The following is a 22484-nucleotide window of genomic DNA, read 5'->3' as shown; positions in this document are numbered from 1 at the left end:
AGTCTCTGCAGATTTTTCCATTTTTCCACCTCTGTCTGATGTAGCTGCTGGACAAATATGACGTTCAGTTGTTGGCACCAGTCAGGCTGCTGTTATCGTGCACCACTGCTGGGGTGGAGAGTGGTCGGAGGGAAGCAATCAGGACCTCTGCGAGGGAGGCACAGGCAGAGTACTGTATGTAAAGAGAAGTCAGTAAACAAATACTTATTTTGTTGTGAAACAAACTCCAATTAAAGACGCATGGGTAAGCAGTCAGAGGGTTCACACAGGAGAATCAATACTCTTGATTCCCCAAGAAAACACTGAAAGAATGGGATAAAGTTAAACAGGGGGAATTGCAGAGGTCGGTTTGGAAAGGTTTGCTGACTGTGAAGTCTGTATTATAATCTGTGCGGAGCTTGCACAAATCTAATCTACTGTCTAATATCCCTGTGCGCATAGTTACACAGCACTGCTAGGGCTAGAAAACTCTCTAACCGTGTTCAACCCACATGGTTAAATCTTGGTTAAGTACTCCAAGTTAAACACAGGCTCTGAATAGGGGTCTATGTGTTTGTGCTGTGCTCCCGTCTGTAAAAATTCACAGAGCTGCTGCTACATGCAAAAATGCCTGTAGCAGAAGGGGGACCTTTCACAAGGAAATCCTGAAAAAAATGAAGAACGTGTCTAGGTGTTACACATATGATGCTTCTCTGGTTCTAGAACTTTTACTATCTCAAGAAAAACCTAAACAATACTGGAATACAAGTATTGAGAGGATTCCCAGCCAACAATATCAGAGCTTGCTCACCCAAATCTCGGGGGTCTCCATTGCTAAAGTCATCCACTTCGTTAAGGGAGGTCTGCGAGTGAGCACACGACATCTTTTACATTCCCTTTGCCTGACAATCTCTAGCTCTCTATCAGAATTTTCTTTCTTTATGAATACATGCTACTTCAGCTGTGCCTGATGAAACCCTTCAATATCCCACGAAATCTGCACTCATTCTGTGGTTTGTAGGGTTTTTTTTTTGGTCCAGTTCTTCATCAGCTTTTGAAACAGCCAGAGAGAGTGTTTACATTTTAAAGGCATTTACTTCTCTGTCACAATCAGTTAGAAGTTTGTTAGAATCATAGAATTGCCTAGGTTGGAAGGGACCTTTCAGGTCATCTAGTCCAACCATCAACCTAACTCTGACAGAAACCATATCTCCAAGCACTATGTCTACCTCCAGGGGTGGTGCCTCAACCACTTCCCTGGGCAGCCTGTTTACTACTTTCCTTTGATGGTGTGTCCTCTTGTTTGCGGGCCGTTCATATGTTTGCAAGAGCCACAGCATCCCTGTGTGGAGCAGAGACCGGCATGTGAAGGCAGTTCTCAGCTTGTGCAACACAAAGGCAATGGTTGCCTGGGTTGGGACTTTTTGGTATTGCAGAAAGAAGCTGCTATTGTGCTCTATGTAATCATGCCCTGTTGGGTGAATGCATGCCAGTCCTCATTAATGATGTTACTGTTACATTACACTAATTGTATCTTTGAAGCTCTGTAATTCTGATTTTGCTGAACAGCTCAATAAAAAAGTTAATTAAAAAAAGCTGTTCTCTGAAAAGGGCAAGAGACTTGCTCTCTCAGGAGCTAGGGAAAGTAACAAAGGAAAAGCTTCATCTGTACTTTCTAATTGATCTTAGACATAAAGACAAGTTATTAATTAATTAATGCTGCTTCAGATGATCTGAGAGTACATGAGCAGGAGCTAGGCTGTGGACAACAGGAGGTAGGAGCAAGAAGGAGCAGAATTTCCCTCTTGGCTTCACCCTCCACAGTAATCCTTTAATTAGGAAAAATTATGGTTGTATACTCCCCAAGATTGCTTAGAGAGCAGATTTTATAGGTTTCAAGAAGGTGATGACTTGAAGCTGTTGCAAGATGTGACGGAAGGATGTCCAACACAGACATGCTCTGCAGAGGTAAGGGAACACTGGGAGACTTCCGCTTTCTTCTGGATGGGGACTCTCAGGGGGAGTTCAGCCTTACCGCAGATTTCTTGTGCAAGAGCAGCCAAGTCTTTAAAGCCTATTTCTAGAAGGATATTTAGTCACACAAATAAGTTCTCTGGTCTAGGTTTCAGTGTCTCCCACTGTCTCAAAACTCTGTAAAATGAGGCTTTTCCACCCCATTTATCTCATCGCATCTATTTTGGCAACAATCTCTGGAGGGCAGGAATGGCCTTTCTACGTGTATAACTGACTACTGAAGTAAGCAATAACAACTTGATGGGAAAGTTAAGAAGTTACATAGAATACACTCTTTCCATTGTAAGACTTCTGAAACCTTTCCAAATTTTGCTTTTTGTTGTTGTTTTTTTTTTTTTTTTGTGTGTTGAGAAACGTTCTTCTTCCCACACGTTCAGTTTAGTTCTTGGTCTGCAGCTCTGAGCGCTGCTATGAAGTTCGAATGGCTCTTGCTGGTCAGAGCCTTTGGGGCTTCTGTCTTTCTGTCATTTCATGTGTCATGCAGACAACTGAAACCCGCAGCAATAAAAACTTCACAGTACAACAAAACCCCCATGTGGCTGATGTATGCCACATGGTGTATTCTGTTTGTTACTGGTCACACTTGGAAATTATTCAGTTTCTTTTTGCCACCCAGTCCCATTGTATAAAGCAACATTTTCCTGTTTGAAGTCCAGTGTGTTTTTTGGAAAAAATGAGGCATTTATCTTGGGTGAGGTAACAAACGTCATTGGAGAATATAACTAATTTTGCAGAGACATAGCTGTTATCTGCATCTGTGATTTTCCTCCTTTTTTTCAGGCACTGGACCCATAATGTTTGTGGCCATACAGACACATAAAATAAGTAAAGCCAATCAACAGATATTGCTTGTCTTTAAGAATATTTTAAAGCCTTCAATTAAAATCCAGTGACGTGCATGATATTTTTCCATGACCTAAGGGTCCACCACATACAAAAATATTTATCATGTCTTTTGCACAAACTATCCTACACGGAATAGCTTGTGCCGCTAACAATGGAGAATGCGTGTAAGAATAAAATGTAGCTACTAGCTAACAAGTCTCAGGAGACAGGCCAAAATGTTTTCTGTTTGTCGGGGGTTTGTTGTGTTTTTTTTTTTTTAGTTTTGACACAAACAGCAATTTTAGTGAGCTGAGTCCAAATGTATTCTCAGATGGGAAGAAAGGACTGATTGATGGTGGTAAAATATTAAACTGTTCAAGATCCCTGCTTCACAGTATACAAAATCAGTCACATCAGCTCATGTTTCACTTTTTATGTCTTTTCTATGAAAAAGACACAAAAAAATCCGATGAGCATAGGCCAAAGCTCCACCAAGCTGACAGATCAACTAGCTTCCTCAACGTGCAATTACTTACACGTTTATCATAAGAAAAAGACACTTTTAGATAACATGTAAGGGGTCAGAATGGAAATTGGGTGTGAGTTTGTTCTAATGGTGTGAAGCACGGCTCCTGCACAGCTCCACACATTAAGGCAACGGGCACTGACGTCTAATTGCGTTACCTTGCTTATGGCTTCTAGAGGCCAATCTAGTCATCAAAAGTCAACAGGGGCTGTTTAACTTCAAGCCTCATTGACATGGACACACTTTGTGTTTACAGGTGAAGATGTGTGCAAAGGTGTTGATTAAGAGCTAGAGAGGTAGCTGAGGCGGTGCTGAGGATTGTAACGGAATTAAGGTTTAAATAACAATACTCCACATTCCTGACACCTACTGCAGCTTTATGTTAGACTGGCTGCTCTTGTTACTGAGAGACATTAGGGGTATAAGCAGGATCCCTGGCTACAGTCTTACCTGGGTAAGCTGGGCTCAGGAAACCGTGTGCATTGACCACTAGATTGTATGTGGTAACTTTGGTCCTGAGGACGCATTCATGTCACAGATTTGTGCTTTGCAAACTCCGCTGAGCTAAGCTCAGACATACTCATTTCTCCTTTCCTTCCCTATTAACCCAGGTGTATTTTGAAGGCCAAGACAATAAAAGCATTCCTACTATTGCAAAGATCCATATGGGAAGGAAATTTCTCCCAGGCTGAGTGTGATCAGACTGTTTGCCTGGCTTGTGTCAACAATGTTTCTGTGCTTGGGCCTGGCAGCCTGAGCAGCAAGCGATGCCAAAACAGTTTTGACCACTACACTCAAAAACACCAAAGGACAATTCTTCTCCACTGAGAACAATGGCCAGAGCTTGACAGCCATTACTCACAAAAGCTCCTGGGCTCTGGTATATCCAGAACTTGTTGGCATTTTGCAGTATTGCGGAGGCATCAAGTTGCCCTCTGGTTTTTAGGGTTACAGTGAATTTAAGAAACCACAAATGAAGACGAACTCATAGAGGCCGATACCAAAATACTCGCCAGCAGCATTCCAGACAGCGTTTTTCATGTGCTGTGTTTAATACAACCTCGCAGCGTCTTGGAAGCTATGGGGAGGGCACAGGCACTGCTGTGTTAAGTTGCTCTTAGATGGGAACAGTCTAGTTCCCATCTACGGTCTAGAACAGTCTAGTCTTCTCAGCCATGGCTCAGTAGTCCTGGAAGGCAGGTGGGGGCGTGTGCAGCACTTCTTTTGTTGATGAGGACATTTGTAATTGGAGAGAGTGAGATTAAGGTTACAAGGTGCAAACACAGAATAATGACAAGATGAAGTTCTCCAGCACACACTGCCTGAGTTGTTATGAATTACAGGCTAGAAGGGTAGCTTCTAGAAGGGCAGCTCGATAGCTGCAAATTGACAGTTGGCTAGAAAAAGTGATGCTGGGATGTCACACATATCTGATAAAATGCACTCAACTTTGTCTTCCCCTTTAGAAGACTGATAAGGGCTCATGACTTATTGTAACATACTACTTGAATTACCATAATTTTATCCACAAATCAGGATCCAATTGTGAAAGGCACAATTTGAGACCTATAATACAAGAGCTGTTCTTCTTCTCAAACGAGTCACACTGGGTGTGTGAGGTTGACACAGATGGAAGAAGATGGGCAAGGACGAAACCTCAGCGGGATCAGGAATGGTCTCTACCTTCCAGTAGCTCAACTGCAAAGAGCTACTGCAAAGTAGCTCAACTGCAAAGCTGCACGTGGCAGCCCCATGAATGTTTGTGGATCCCTTCTCCCAGGTAGGACAAAGTAAGGGGCCTCTTGGAAAAGTGTAGGTAGAGGTATTGGAAAGTGTAGTCAAGCCTGGAAGCTCACAAAGAAGAAGCTGAACACCTTCGCACTGTAGCATCCTCACTCAAAATGGTGCTCTCTTGTAAAAGGATGCAGGTAATCACTTGCAACTACCACCCGTTCAAGCTGAAATCACTTTTTCCCCCTCAGCACTAAATGAGAATTAGGTTGGTTTTTTTTTATTTTATTTTTATTTTCTATTTATAAATTCAGGCCAAAATTAATAGGTCAGATTAGAGCCAGAAATGAAACACAGTCAGTCAGGTGGTCAGGCTGCCACGGCATTCCATTAAAGACTTGTGTCCCTGCTCTACCAGAAATGCAGTTTTGCGGGGGATGCAGGGATCAAGAAAAATTGCATGTTCCTGACTGAAAAGCTTTGCTAATTATCCCCCTCTGTAAAGAGGAAAGAATATTAAAAAGGCCGCTAACCAGGTTCATGTACCTAGCTTGTATAAGCTATGTTGTTTAGAAATGGCAATGTCCAATTTCAGAAAACATAGAAAGGAAAGAACAGAAAACAACTGCTGTTTATAAAGCTGGAAAGGATGACACAGCCCATGGACATGTCTGTGTTGGAGCAGGGGCACAGAGGGCAATGTAATCCTTGCGGATGGGTGCTGAAGGGAATCATACCTGCCTGCCCCCTGCATAAGCACAAACCCGCTTCTGTTTGCCCTGGTTAGCAAGAGAAAAACAATTTTATCTGGAACACCAGAGAACTGTAATGGCGTAGAGTCATTTCTCCCCAGGCATTTAGGGTAGATATTAGGAAAAGTTTAAATACACTTAAAATTAGAAGAAACAGGCTTGTGGCATCTCCTTCTCTGGAACAGGTTGTATTTGTCAGGGATACAGGAAGATTTCACAGTGTTTCATTCTTCCCTCAATTTCTAGGATCCCGTGATTTCAATAGTCATTCAAGTTTTGTAATGTCGTCTGAAGTAGCCAACTGTTTTGAAAGTTTCCAATACAGAAATCACTTATGATTACAAAAGGACTGAAGGCTAGGAGAGAATTGCATCATCAGGGCTTGGAGTGCAACCATGGCACTGAGTCCTTACCAAAGAGCGGCGTTCTCCTAGACAGCCTTAAATGGCCTGTGCTCATAGCCAAATTCGAGCTGACACCTTGGGCCAGAGCCTGCCCTGCCGCTTGATAGCAATAACCCAGTGGCGAGCTGGATTCTCTGCCATAGGGGAGTCAAAGCACCCATGCCCGCTACGCGCCAACCAGCAGTGTAGGAAAGAATATTCTTCCATTCATTAACTGTTCCTAAATTGTCCAGTGCAGTGTTTCTTGTTCCTTTCTCCAAAGCCCCAGTGAAACGCAGGCTGTTGGGAAGGAGAGACACCTGGGCTGGCATAACAGGGCATCTCCTGCGTACTTCTACCATGTTGCTTGAAAGACATTTGGTACATGGAGATGATGCAGACACATGGAAAGGGTTCAGATGACTCACAGGCCATTTAAAAAAGTTTTGCAACCCCCATGTGTTCCTGTTGCTGAAAGACACCGTGTGCCAGCAAATAAGTACCCCAAAATGGAGACCACAGATAAAATAAATCCTGCTCACGAGTGAGATGGCACAGGCATGGGGCAGTTGGAACTTTGGAAGTGCTGCACCAATGCTGTCCTCTGAGAGCTGCTTTCTTTAACAGAGATTTCAGAGCAGCTCATGGACCACCTCTCAAAGCAGCATCTCCAGTGCAGGCTCTGGTACCTGCAGACTCTCCCCAGCTCAGTCTCCAGAAAGTTTTCCTCTATAATAGACGGATTTTAAGCACAGACACCTCTGCGTCAGTCGCCTTGAGCAGAAAAGCCAATTGCTGTCCTTGATCTTGAATTTCATTCCCATCTTCAATGCAAGATACACGCGTAGTAAGGATACAAGCTACCTTTCCCACTTTCTTTCAGGAGACAGAGGAAAATGTATTTTCTCTCTCCTCAGACCCCATCCCCTCCTTTTCTTTTGCTTCAGCTGCTCTTGGTTTTCTTTAATAGCTTCACTTTGTTATAAACTCAGCTGCCAAGCTGGTTTGGAGCACTGTAACCTTTTGTAGGCCAGGTCGGAGCAGAAGGTCTGCCCTGCTTCATGACATAAACATTGTAGTCTGGTTTTGTTGTTGTTGTTTGTTCCTCCCCCACCAAGATTGCGTTTTGTGGGTTTTTCTTTTCTTAAACAATGAAGCAAACTATTCCCAGAGGTGGTGGTGACAGCTGGCTGGAAAACTGCCTGGTCATCACTTTAGTGCCCAGTTGATAGAAGAGCACATCACCTCAGCTTTGTAAGGGCAAGAGCTCATTGCATGTCCTCAGGTGGTGGCCCTTTTCTCTGCCTGTCTGTCATCTTCCAGTGACAGATCTGACATACATGGCCACAGGCAGACAAACTGCAGTCTTCAGCACATGTTTGGTATGGCAATCACAAGGCTAGTCAGGTGAAGGAGTCTCGCTCTCTCACATTTTCCTGTGTCACAGGTGAATTCATGTTCTGTGGTCACACAGAAGCGTTTGTTATCTGAGCAAAGGTTTGGGGACTCTGCCAGAGGTGGGCACCTAAATGCGCAAAACACCTTTGTTCTGCAAGAAGTTCTTTGAAGTAGGGTTGTTCGCCACATGTGTGGTGCAAATGGGTGCCTTAGCATCCACACAGGCTTCCTCCTGGACTGGGCAGGACCTGCTTCCAAATTGAGCGGGTTCCCGATTTGCTATCTGGCATGGAGGTGAGCTCCAGCTTGATAGCTGGAAGAGGGTAGATGTATGCAATTGTGGTGCCCTACTTTTTGTATGCAGCCTTTATGTGAGCAAATAAGGAATTTTATTTGCTGTGCCTAGTCAGTCCTCTATCTATTTGTGATTCAGACTCTCACTCAGAAAGAATCCCATCGAGACATCCAACTCCCCTGAAACGGGACGTACGCAGGGTCCACTTAACTGTTCAGATAGATAAAACCCAGGCTGCGCAAGTGGAAATTCAGGGATAGCTTTCCAATTCTCAGCAACCCAGCTTAGAGGAACTTTTCAGAAGAGATCTGCACCCCTTATTATGACAATTCGGGCCAGGTTTTCAGCAGAGATCAGGCTCTGGTTTGCTGGCTCTCAACTCTGGCCAGTTGTTTTGCTGCTTAGATGAGAACTGAACAGATCTGAAGATCTGATCTTCAGCAAAATACCACGTTTTAGGGATTGCACATTGTAGGCATCGCAGTCGTCTGGTGCTTGCCAGACTGTAAGTAATCATGCCAGCAGCTAGCAAGCTGTCAGTTACTAGCGTACGCTGCAAATCCATCAGGAATTGTTTATATTTCACAAAGGGATGGATAGAGAGAAGATTCATTTTATTTCCTTTTAAAAAGTGTGTGTGTGTCTGTGTGCGCGCGTGCATATGGCAGAGGGTCAAGATAATTTTAGAGACAGATTTCTCAACGGGATCCTTTATGGAGGTAGTCCTGTTGGAGTTAACAGCCCCTCGCCTTGGCACGGCCCCTGCTCATGTGGCTGGAGCTGCAGAGGAGGGCTCCTTCCCCAGGCTGAACCTCGCAGTGGGTGCTCTGAGCTCTGCTCAAGCTACACAAACCTACTTCCCAGCGCCGGGAACACTGCTGAGGCCTTATCTTCATCCCTCTGACATTTATGTGGCTCTGTTGTGCTTCTGGAAAACATGATTCCTTTCCCATACCCCAAATCATAAGCCTGGGATACAGGTCCCATAAATATTAATCCAACCAAGGAACGCCAGGGCTAGATCATATCCTTATCCAGCACTGTTTTCACTGGATCTGATGCCTGGGCATTAGCCTGTGTCATGAACTCAGACGCAAACTCACTTCCAAAGTGTTGTCAACCAGAGGGGAAGGGCTCTGTGGGGAGTCTGGTGCTCAGGATCTGCACTGTCTCTCTCTCATTAGGTATGTATGGACAGGCACAGGCTGGATCCAGGCACACACATCAGTAACACAGCGGGAGAGCATTTCAGAGACTGAGGAGTCAAAATGATAATTTTCAGAGAACCACAGAATCATGAAATGGTTTGGGTTGGAAGGGACCTTTAAAGATCATCTCGTTACAATCCCCCTGCCATGGGCAGGGACACCTCCCACTAGACCAGGCTGCTCAAAGCCCCATCCAGCCTGGTCTTGGACTCTTCCAGGGATGGGGCATCCACAGCTTCTCTGGGCAACCTGTTCCAGTGCCTCACCACCCTCACAGTGAAGAATTTCTTCCTAATATCTAATCTAAATCTCCCCTCTTTCAGTTTAAAACCATTACCCCTTGTCCTAGCACTACATGCACTTGTAAAAAGTCCCTCCCCAGCTTTCCTGCAGGCCCCCTTCAGGGACTGGAAGGCTGCTATAAGGTCTCCCCAGAGCCTTCGCTTCTTCAGGCTGAACAACCCCAACTCTCTCAGCCTGTTCTCATAGGAGAGGTGCTCCAGCCCTCTGGTCATCTTCATGACCCTCCTCTGGACCCCCTCGAGTAGGTTCATGTCTTTCCTGTGCTGAGGGCTCCAAAGCTGGACTAAGCACTCCAGGTGGGGTCTCACCAGAGTGTAGTAGAGGGGCAGAATCACTGCCCTCAACCTGTTCGCCATGCTTATTTTGATGCAGCCCAGGATGCGGTTGGCTTTCTGGGCTGCAAGCATTACACAACACAGCTTTTCATCCACCAGTACCCTCAAGTCCTTCTCAGCAGGGCTGTTCTCAGTCCCTTCATCCCTCAGCCTCTATTGATACCGAGGCTTGCCCAGACCCAGGCACCGGACCCTGCGCTTGGCCTTGTTGAACCTCATGAGGTTCACATGGGCCCGCCTCTCAAGCCTGTCCAGGTCCCTCTGGATGGCATCGCTCCCCTCCACCATGTCAACCGCACCACACAGCTTGGTGTTGTCAGCAAACTTGCTGAGGGTGCACTCAATCCCACTGTCTATGTTGCTGACAAACATGTTAAATAATGCTGGTCTGAGACCCCTGAGAAATGCCACTTGTCATTGTCGCCACTTGTCTTTGTCTCCGCTTGGACATCGAGCAATTGACCACAACTCTTTGAGTGTGACCGTCCAGCCACATCCTTATCCACTGAGTGGTCCATCCATCAAATTCATGTCTCTCTAACTTAGAGATAAGTATGTCATGCTGGACAGTGTCAAATGCTTTGCAGAAGTCCATTTTTGTCATTCCTTCAGTGGTCAAGATCATGGGCAAGGATTCAGGTGTCTCATCAGTTCTTTGCTGCTGTGTGGTGAGCTTAAAAAAATGCAAAGATGTACAATACACCTGGGCCAAAGTATTGAAGCTTCTAGAACTGTAGGTGATGATCTTTGCACACTTCCTCCTTCTTTCCAGGGCCAGGGGAAAAAGGTATTTTGGAAAAAATATGAAAATCTCACAAGAAATAATAGAGCAGGTAGCAAGAGCCACATGGTCTGTTGATGACTGAGATTTTTGGTTAGAGCTGCTCTTATCACTGCACACTGTTGCGTTGAGAAAGTTAAATCCGTGGAGCTGGAGGGGCTGCTGGGAGAGTCAGCAGTTTATTTTTGGCACTCTCTAGGAAACTGAATTTGCAGCTTTTTACTTCTTCAGGACGCAACTGAGCAAACAAAGTGGAACTTGAACCACTTTTAGGCCTTTTAAAATCATACAGAGAGGTGCTTTTCAAATCGGGCACTGCACATTACTTAAGGCAGATTAGCCGGTTTTGGGTGAATCGGGGGGGTTTACGCAAGCTTACATTTTCAACAGAGTACAGGAGATTTTGTACTGATTCCTCCTTCCATTAAGGATCTAGTTTTCAGCAGAGGAAAGGGAGGAGGGGAAGAAAACCAACACACCCATAAAGCAAAAGCTTTTACCTCACGCCTGATGCTGCAGCTGCAACCAGCAACATTTTGCCCCAAATTGCTGTCAGGACGCCCCGTGGGAGTTGTAGGTCAGGTGTTTCAGACCACCTTTCTTCACCTTGGCCCAGGCTGCAGCTCCCCTTGCACACTTCAGCATCCAGCCCTCCCCTTGCCCAGAGGCATCCTGCTCCTGCCAGCTGTTCATAACCCTTTTTCTGAGCTCCAGACCCAGCTCTGATTTACACTGGGGTTGCTCCACGCCAGGCTTGCAGAGGGCAACACAGAGCAATAACTGGGAAAGGCAGCTGGCAGGCAAAATCAGGTCAATAATTAAGACTGGAGCAACCCCCACTTGCTGAAGTTGGTTGTGCTACACAAACACCAACTGCCTGGCCTCGGGGCTCTCCTGTACAATGGCAGGCCAACAGGAGTCAATGAGGCCGGCTCCTTTGATCCCAATTTCTCAGCAGCTGTGCAAGTCATGGCCTTTACATGGCTTGCTGCTGACTCACGGTAACTCACTGCACACTGGTACTATAAAGCCTTGGAGGGCAGAAATTAAGTTTGCACTCACTTTAAGACCCTATTATGCCCTGGGAGCAGAGTGAAGAGGCCTTTGTACAACCTGGAGTCAGGTTCATTATATTTGCATCCTACTATAATATAAATTAGCACTATTTTAGCATAGTCATTGTTTACATGAAATGACAATAAATTTAGGTACTAAATTTATAATTAAGGGCCAGCAAGCTAGTTAATTAATCTTATATCTAATTAGCCAACAATAAATTACCCAAGCAGGACTACAAATCTATTCATCGAGCTCCAACAACTGCGTGCATAAAGACCTGTCCCGTGTTGTTGGGAGCTCTTGATGCCATTTGGCTGCCCTTTGTCTCCCCGGCCGCCCCAATGCCCCACCTTCGGGGCTTCTGTCTGGTTGAAAGCTCCTTTGGGCAGAGATCACGTCTTTGAAGTGGCTTAGATCCTCCTAGTACAAAGTTTGGGGCCTTCATGAAAGTCATCAATTTTACTGAAATTTAATGCAGGATGAATAGTGTGTTTAACCCCATCACTGGTCTCAGCAAGGAGCTTTAAAGTGCCTTTTTTTACAGGGTGGTTAGTAATGTCATGTGCTAAAGAGCTGTGCAAATGACAAGGATGACCAGCTACTGGTATACAGGCAGATTACACTCAGAAAATCACTGTGGAGTTGGTTTTTAACAGGTTGATGCCTCTTTCATTGGAATTACAGGCTCCACAGTATGCTACATAATGTGGATTGCAAGTTCTGAAATGTTTTTGGATTTTTTTTAAGGCAAGCTAAGCAGGGCTACACTTAGCAGGCAGACAAGACCAGGCAACGCAGCTAAACGTCACAGAGGTACAGTTCTTTCAAGTAGCTCCTAAAGCTTACTTTCACAGGAGCTGCCAATACAAAGAGGGATTTGTGACTACAGTTGAGTTAAGGAGCATAAAAAGTATATGATGTCTCTATGAAAATTACAGTGTCTTAGCTGTGGTTGGCTTAAGGGTTGGCTTAATACAAAATGCTGTACCAAAGCCAAGCTGTGTCCTGAGGCTCTGTGTTAAAACACACAGAGCAAACAATGAGAAGAGATAAAGCCTGTCCCAAGAGCTGCATGCATGACCACAAATGTGTTTTGTGGCAGCTCAAGGATGGTGCTTTTGTTAACCTACTAAAGGCTGCAAGGGTACATGTGGCCATAAAAGGAGGGCACGTACCCACTTGGGCAAAGTCTTGGCTCTAAGAAGGCCAATGGGAGATTTGCCACTGGCTCCCACAAAGCCCTTCTTGTCCGTTACTGCATCCCTCTTTGGATGACCATGGGCCAGTGTCTCAGCTGGTACAAAAGCTTCCCTGCATTTACTGACTTTCACTGACTGATTCCAGTTGAGCATATGGTCTGCTGAACACCATCTTCCCTGGGCAAAAATGCATACGTGCACTAGCAAAACTCATGGGTACAACCCTTAAAGTCTCCTCAAATAAGGCCCCCAGAAGCCAATAAATGATGTGGTTTATTAGGCAACTTTAGAAAAACCCAGACAAAGGGAGATTGCCTTTAGTTGGCCCATCCTCTGAGCATCTGAGGGAAGACTTAGTAACTGCATCAACAGGCCAGTCTCCTGGATGCTATTAATGATGCACCTCCACTAACTTCAATTTTCTCTGGCAGAGAACCGGGAACCGTACACCAAATGCACTTGAGGGCATTATCCATCTTGCAATTTGCAAAGGTGTTCATGATTATTTATTTTACAAATCTTCGTTATCATGGAAGTCATGTATAGAAGCGGAGCTTTGCCAATGCTTAGCAAATCCCTGCACCGAAGTAAGTTTGCACAAGAGTAGCATAATACAGAGTAAACAAAGCATGGCATGAAGCCATGGGGCTGAATGTTTCCAAAAGAGGTATCTTTGTGGGCAGACATGGAATAAGATGACATGAAAGAAGACATAAAACTGGAGCAGAATAAGGAAGAGCCAAAATTCCGCCTCAATTTAGCCTCATTATTTCAAGCAGACATTTGGAAATGATGGAGTCAGTTTGAAGATCATGAGATTAAAAATAATCCAGGTTCTTCATCTTTACGAGATGGCATTTTCTGTTTGTCTTTAGCCTGCTTTGAAACAAAACCCGTCTTGCACAATGACGTGACTTCAGGGCAGACCTTTGAGAACGTGAGATATCATGAAATGAGACAGAGCGTGGTGAAAACGTGGAGTACCTGCACGTGGCTCCGAGGAGAGTGAGTCACAGCAGAGAGGTTGGGAAGAAGATGCAAAAGGAAGCCAAAGAGGGAGCAAAAAGCTTCAGAGCTTCCAAATGGAGAAAAACTGAAAAACATTTGTATTTTAGGCAGAAGTAAGGGCGGGTCGAGCCCAGTGGAGACCTGTATTGCCACTGTCCTCTTCTAGGTCCTCTTACTGTACCTGTCCTTAGCAATAGGAGTGATCAGAAAGCTTCTACTATGTTTTCAGGAGTAAATTCAAAGAAATGTACTTTACAACAACGCATTTTGTGAGCAGCTCTCTTCACCTGTTGAATTAAAATCTGATTCCACCAACTATCAACAAAAAATGAAGGCCAAAGTTCACCACTCTGGGACCCAACTGATAAACAAAGACTCCTTGAGGCCATCGGCTGTTCAGAGTTTGTGAGAGTATCCTTTTCCCAAAGTAACCGTATCACTTCTTTGCCTGTTCTTAAAATCGTATTTGAACCAGCCCTTTTGGAAATTCTTGAGATGCTTGGTTATGCTTTGTTTACTCTCAATTTGGAAGAAAAAACAGTGCAATACAAGTGGCATTCTAGCTGAGTCAAAAACACAGAGAGCAGACTGCCCCATTCATGGTTTTCAACCCGATTTGGCAGATTCAGGGCATTCAGATAAATCTCTGGAAAAAAAATCTGATATGAAAGCAAAGCTGCAATGAATTCAGTACTGAATCTCTTCCCAGCCTCATGGGCCCAGCACTTCAGGCCTGGGTTTCTGTTTTTAGGGTGAACCCTAATTCCTCCACTTTCAGAGTCAACCCATTCCAATTCTGGCTCTCCATCTAAGCACTTCAACCCTCCTTGGAAACATCATACTTTCTCTCAGGGGCATGCATTGCTTACGGAGATTTTCTCTGACTAGTTATAGGACGGTAACAAATGGAAACCTACATGTCGTTTTACTCTTTTAGGAGGCACAATTTATTTGCTTCCTTAAGAAAACAAATGCTGACATATCACTTCATTTATCCAGAGTTTGGAACACTGAAATCTGCGGTAACCATTTTTTTTGCCCACTTTCAGAAATATTTTGCAATACATACACCTACTCATTAGATTTCAAAAAATTTCGCCAAACTCACCCACTCGCTAGATTAAAAAAAAAGTCCATTTCAACCCAAATCCACAACATGATAACAGGCTTTTAAACAAATAAGCACATTTCTTAAAAGAATCCGTATCTGCTAAATCACTTGTACAGCAGTGCGGTAAATCAGCCCACAGACTAAGTGATACTTGATAGAATAGACTAGCTGGATATAAAAGCTTAAGTTTCTCATATGCAGCCAGCACTAATGTTTGCAAAGCCAAGATTTGCTGTTTAACATTTTGAATGTGCTCTCCAGTTTGACTTTCTTGCTGTTGCAAGCACCTCATGTCAGCATTCCTTGGAGTCTGCATAATGTACATATACGCTGATCTTTAACCTCTGTGTCATCACCCAGACCAAAATCAATAGAGGGATATGACACTGGTGGGACCATTTGCCCATAGTAGTTCAAACAGACAGATGGGCTGTTGTATGAGCATGGGGCCAAAGAAATCTGGAGTCAGTCGAGGGGGTTTTATTTTTTCAGAGCGTGAAATGAAGGTCTCAGAAACTGGATGCAGGAGATGTACTGTAATCTTTGCACCTTGAGGTACAGCAAGAGGGTTGCCTGCCTTTGGGCTTTGCTGTTTTCTGTCTTTTTATTGTACGAATTCCCCCATGATTCACATAAATATCACGTTCTCTCTTGGACTAAACAAGCTCATGAATAATAAAAGAAAACAGCAGTTACCCTCCATGGTGCCTGTAAAATTCTTTGTCCTCGTCCTAAGGGACTGTAACCGTTTTCTCCCAGCTTTCCCCCCCAGGGTATGAAATGTGGTTAGACATTCAGAGCCTGGCTGCTGCTCGCTTGCCAGCCTTGCAGAGGGATTGGGCAGCTATACACTGGATTAACTCTGATGGTAGGTGGGTGGAGGTGACATTAAAATGGGGCTCCCAATGACACAGCTGCACGTGAGGCCATGCACCAGCGCGTCGCTGCAGAAGGCACCCACTTGCCAAAATTCAAGTCTTTGAGTTCCTCAAGCATTGTGAGAGATGCACAGGGTGAAGTTGGGAGCCCCAGTGTTTGGGGGAGCGGAGGTGCTTGGAAGGACCGGCAGAGCCCATGCAATGCCAGCCCCAGGGAAAGGCAGCTTCACTCCTCCTTGTACCTGGACAGTGCTGCAAAACATGGTGCCTTCCTATGCTGTGGTTGTCCTGGCTCTGAGTTTCTGCTGGGTCTGAGCTCCTGGTTTGCAGCAGTGCGTTTCCCCTCCTCTGAGCGGGGCTGTAGGGACCAAAGCACAAAGGTGCACAAAGCAGCCCGGTGCATTAACGCCTGAAATGTTGTACAGTTGGAGAGCTACTGCCATTTCCCTCTCTCTGTATTTCTTTCATGCCCATAGTAGTCCATGACTGAAAATCAGGCAGACGTGTTCAACTGTAAAAATAAAAATATTTTTAGTTCACATTTTTGCAAATGCCTTTTTCCCCCCAAAACCAGTGTATAAATCTCTGTAATGCAGCCTACTAAGTATTTCCCTTTCATTCTATACTATCACAACACCTTAGAAAGATGGGATGAAAATGACAGACTGCACTTTAGGAATAGGCCGCTATTCCCAGGCAAACTGATCTTTAAAAAAATATCATAATGAAATCAATATGTATTATTACACATAATGAAGCAAAATGTATATTTTTACATATTAACTCTATTTGCTTTTACTCTTTATATGTAGTCATAAAAATATTTATTTTTGTGCTTAGAATAACAAAATGAAAGCTCAGTGTTCAGGCTTTATCTGGCTGGCACTTATTATTCCCATATGTTAGGGCAACAACCAGATTGCTCTGCCAGTTAATTCTGTGACTCTTTCTCCGCCTTTTCATCTGATCCAGCAAAGATTATTTTCTTTTGCAGATATTATTGCAAAGAGGTGACCGATTGCCACTGGGCACAGTTTTAAAAAAGAAAGGATCAATTAAGTTTATTCTTCTTGTGAGAAAAAATGCACATTTTCTCAGAACATTAAATTCCATCTGAGGACCAGAGATGAGGAATAAAGATGCTTTCAATATTTTACACAAGACTCCCTGTTTTCAATAGCAATGCTGTATTTGGATTTTTACTCTGGCAAGAAGTCCCACTCCCAGCTCTGCTCACTGAAAGTGATGGCAAAATATCCTATTGACTCTGATGGAGCAGGGATCAGAGACAACAGGGCAAACCTGGAAGATGAACCTGATCTAGCTGAAGATGTCACTGCTCGTTGCAGTGGGGATTGGACCAGATGACCTTTAAAGGTCCCTTCCAACCCAAACTATTCTATGATTCTACGATTTTGTGAGTTGATAAGATCAATCTTTTTATCCCTGATATGTCTGAATCATCTACCATTTATGTGTGCAAGGCGTTTTTGCACTGTGGTTTGTCTGAATGCACCACTAATCTGTCTGTAGTGAGCTTTTGGAGGTGCACCACCACCACTCTCGCTATGTTCAGTTAGAGGCAGAGAGCAGGTTCTGCAGAGCAATTTAAGGAAGGAGGAACATACGGTCATGATCTGAATTAAAGACCGCACTCCTTCTCCTCTCAAGGCACAGTATATCACAATGTGTCTTTGTCTGCATGCCTGCAACATGTCAGGAACGTACAACTGATACACTACCCATAAAAATGAGTAAGTGAGGGAATAGGTCTTCATCAGCCCTTCAGGGGCAGGTGACTACATCAAATAAGACCTACAGAAGTATGTCTGTAGCTCAGTCACAAACCTCTTCCTGGCAGGGTTAGTTAGTTTGCACTGAGCTCCATGACAATTTGCTTGGACATTTACTATGCCTCATCCTGCCAGTGCAAGCCAGACAGCCACCCGTTATCACCATGCCAGTGCTAGTGTAGCCCTGAACAATATTCGAGTCTGAAGACTGAAACCCGTATTTTTTCTCTTGAGACCTCTGAGATGTCCCTTCAGCAGGACCTGAAAACACTTCTCAGCTTCCATGACCAGCAGCGCCCACACTTGTCTTACTTACTGGTGGGACAAGGCGTGGCCATGCACTGGTGCCCACCATCATACTTTGGTCTATCCGTGGGGATGGAAGGAGTCTTGGTGTACGCTGGCCAATTCCCTGAGCTGGCATTTGGGGGTCATGGCTATGGGACGCATAGCAATGGCATCCATGGCTACAGGATAATACCTTACCCTTATCTCAGCCATCATCCCGGGGAGTCTGCTGGAGAGTTGGAGCAGGAAAATCACCAGTGTCAATGTCTTGTGTATATAGTTATGCACCAAGGGGAAACACCAAGGTCAGATTTCCCAGACAACCACGGACCCGGCCATGGAGCCCCCCTCTCAACATGTGCAGGCGGGCAGGAGCGGGGCAATGCAGTAGAGCTCCGATGCAGACACCAGCTACAAGCAGAAATTGCCTCTTCATTTTCAGCAGTGCCTCCACAACACAAATACTGAGGACATGTGGAGCAAGCTGGAGTCAGTGGGTGAGAAAAGGACAGAGAGGGGAGGGAGTTCGTGGGAAACAGAGTAAGCAAAATGCTTCCCTTGGAAAGGCATCGTAACTGCTATGATAACGAAGATATGATACTTCAGATATCAACAGGCTACCACAGGATCCTGGAAAAACTGCACAGCTTCTCTGCTGCAGAACTGTTCATTCACAAAATAGTGTTTCTTCCTCATTATCAGGTTTACAGATAGTTTCCGTACTGTTAGAACTCCACTAACCAGCAGTGTGAGACTTTCACAGCTGCAGCTGCTCAGGCAGAATCAGGTATCCCAACATAAAGGGACCTTATGTACATATTTCATTCCCTTCCCCTGATGGAGTAACTAGAGCAATATAAGCAACTTTATATTGACATAATTCATCCCCGTTGGGGGTGTTATATCATGTTAGAGAGATTTAGATGGTTAATGTGATAAAACTTATGAATAGAGAAGCTAGTAGGATCTTGAATTAGTTTTTTTACTCCTTGCACTCTACATGACTCACAGTAACTCAAGCTTGTAAGAATAACAGAGTATAAATTGGCCAAGACTAAGCTTCTTTGCTGGTACAGATCAGTTTTTAACTACCTGCATGCACAAACCTTCCACAACCGCGAAATTCCTATACAAGGATAACAGTTTTGCTCCTAAGTAATGTATCATCTACTGCGAGCACCACATATATGTCAAACTTTCCAAAGGAAACCAGTGATTCTGGGTTCTTTTATACCTAAATGCCTGTCCGGAGAAAACTTATAAGGTATCTTAAATGGGAACTACTATTTGTAAGGAAAAGAGTGATAAGGATGCAATCTCTGAAAGATTGTTCTGCAGAGGGTCATTCTCTTATCTTTAGGACATTCTTGTGAAAGAGAAAGGGGTAAAAAAAAGTGCCAAGGAAGAAGGAAAGAGATCTAACAGCCAATAGGGAATGATGAACAGAAAGGGTGAGAAAGGACAGTCTTGGAAAGGGGCTAGAAAGTAAAAGACAACAAAGGGGGGAAAAAACAGAGGAAGGCGAGGGGGAGGGGATGGGGAGAGGAGAATGTGTGAAACAAAGGTGAAAGAAAGGAAAGACGAAATGAAAGTGAGAAGGCAAGAAAAGCCATGGTCGAGTGCTGAGATGAGTACGTTCAGTTCCTATTTTTTTTATACATTTATATTCCAGCCAGTGTTTAGTAAGTGTTTCTAAAGGCTGTGATTTATTATAATTTTTCCTTTTCAGTCCTGCAGAGGAAGGGGCAAAGGCCAGGAGGGGGCTGGATTCTTTGCCTAGGGCATGGCTGCTCCTCAGGCTGGCCCTGAATTCAGAAAAGTGCTAATGCTCCCTGGAGCTGGAATGCAATTAATTTTCTATGGCACAATGTTCCAAACAGATCATATTTGGGGAGGCTCAGGTTTGTGATTCTAGGCTACCCTTAGCCTATCTGTGCAAATTGGAGCTGCGACACCAGCTCTCCACATTGGGTTATTATTTTACACTTGGGAAACCAGCACATCTGGGATTTTTGACCTGAAAATGTTTGTTTGCATGACATTTCTTTAAGTGAAGAGGGCGAGCATCTCATTTTACCCATGTAAGTACTCCACTTGTCAGCCTGGCCAGAGTCCACTCAAGTCGGCAGCAAAAATCTCCTCTGACTTATCTCCCACTACTTTTTTTTTTAAATTTTTATTTAAACTTTGTAAAGGTCAACTTTGCGGGATCTTTTTTTCACAAACACTGAGCAGAGACACTGGATGATTTAGAATAATCAGTTTAAAACCACATGTGACACGTAGCTGTAGCAGCATACTTTTTCCATGACAGCTTGTTGTGTGTCACAGGAACATTTGTCACTGATCACTCAATTATCCACAAATTACAGCTTAACTTCATTTACACTATTTCCTGCTAAAAATCAGGGCAGCCTCCTAAAGCCAATAGGCCCCATCTCCTGTTGTGCCATTGCAATCTGTAGATTATTGATAACTGAGGAGAATTTAACCCACGCTTATAAATATCTTTGCTTTAAGACACTTTGCTCCTATCTCGCAGTAATGCCAATGCTTTTTGACTGCTACACACTTCAGAAAGCTTCAGGATTTTCTAGTTAGAAACTTGTTTTTTTCATCAGTGGCCAGAATTTTGAAAAGGGAATTTTCAAAAAAATTCCATTTTTCTCCTGCCATGTTTACACCCTCTCTCTGAAGCTGGAAATCTGGTCCTTGCACACATCTCCCACCTGCACTGCTGGTGCAGCTATTCCCTGTCTGCTGGGGGATGCATGGGGGCATGGGGGGGTGACAGGGTTGTCCTGGATAGTGCAGGGGTTACACACAGCTTATACGTGTCAACACTTACAGGAAAGCTAGAGTTACCAGACTCACAGATGGGTTCGGGCTTTGCTTTGTGCTCTGGTTAGAGCTTGCTTTGAGGTTCCTGGGAACCTCAAGTAGATAGGCCGATGTTTCCAAAGCCTTTCTGTATCCTTTTTGACCACCTCATGTTACAAATGAAATAGAACAACTCAGATTTAGAATATTTTAAAAGTACAAACATACATCTTTTGCCCGGGGTAAGAGGGCAAGCAGAGCCTCATGTCTGCTACTTTTAGCGAGGGTAATGCCTCTGAAGAAGGAGCAATGCTCTCATTTTGGGAACCTGGTCTAAAACCTTTCCGAAGCAGTAGCCAGTACCAAAGAATTAGTTGTTACCTCTGGACACCTATGCCACCTTTTGCTGACTCAATTAGAAAAAGAAGAAATGATTGACCGTAGCAGGACTCAGCCCATTCCAACCCCCATTGTTTAATAAATAATTGAAAATGGTTGTACCAGGGAAGTATGACTTCATGGTATTTGAATAAGATATGTTACCCAGTGGAGGCTGATGGAAAAAAGATAAAATATGCTGAATACTATATATTTAGACTATTGTTTGGTAGGTGAAATAATATTTCCTTGTGAGTCACTGACTTTGCTTGTGGATCAATGCTGCTGTACAGAGGCAATAACTTTGCGTGTAGCACAGCTTCCCCTTGGTTGACTCCTCAGGAGAGAGGATTTGAATAATCTCTTTGCTGGCACGAACATGCTGGCAAAAGCAGGAGCTCCCAAACTGAGCTCCCTGATTCACCGGTGATGCAAACGTTGCTTTGAGAAGATGTAGCAGAAGCCAGGGTTTTAGTTTGGGGAAGGGGCTGTGCACAGGGAGGATGGGAAGACCATCCTCATCTGGGAAGCTGGAGGGTCCCTGTTCTCTGCTCAGGGACCCAGAAGTGCACTTGGTGCTCACAGGGACACCCTCTGCTCCTTCTGCCACCAACTGTTACCCAGGCACATGCAGGGCTGAAGCCCCAGTCTGGACAGTTGCCCTCTGCTCTCCCTACCAGAGCTGCTTAAATGGGGAACAGCAGAAATTGTCCCTCAAATCCAACTGGTGGGAGGCTTTGCAACTTGGTAAATCCAGCTTGGATTCTTCCTACCACCACTGCACTGCGAGAAGGCTAGGTGTTGGATGGAGATACCTTCCTATCTTCTCCCAGGCAATGTGTTACAGCTGCCCAGGTTGCAAAACTCTTTAGAAGGCTGCTGGACCAGCAAACTTTTTTCTTTTTTCTTCCTTAAACCTAGAAGATTGAGGTCAAAAGGCCAGTAGGTGAGCCAGCCCCAGCCCTCACCGTTCTCCTTATGGAAGAACAGCTTTTTCACCCTGGCTAGTGGACGACGCTATACACTCTTCAAGTCCAGGGAAGGGGGTCAGCACCTTCCCTCTGTTTTGACTGCGGGTGGCAGTGGGAGCATTGGCAGCCTGGCGATGCTCATCACTGCACCTGAGGAGGTCTGAGCTGTTGCTGATCTAACGTGACCACTCTGCTGAAAGCAAGTGACCCAGAACAGAGGTTCGGGGCTGGCTGTGGGGACAGTGGGTGGCTAATTGTTGACACACAGCCCTTTTCTCTGGCTCAGCTTGGGCTTTGGGCCTGAAGGTGCACAGTGCGTGGTATCAGTTGAAGGGTGAGTGCAAAAGCTTTGAAAGGAGCAAAGGAAGTCAGGCAGGGAGCCTCCATAAATCTATCAGAAAGTTAAATACTGTAAAATCTCCATGTTGT

This window comes from Chroicocephalus ridibundus, chromosome 5 (assembly GCF_963924245.1).
Source record: "Chroicocephalus ridibundus chromosome 5, bChrRid1.1, whole genome shotgun sequence".
Classification (NCBI taxonomy): domain Eukaryota; kingdom Metazoa; phylum Chordata; class Aves; order Charadriiformes; family Laridae; genus Chroicocephalus; species Chroicocephalus ridibundus.
The sequence above is the reverse complement of the archived record's forward strand: the minus strand, read 5'-3'. Positions refer to the sequence as shown.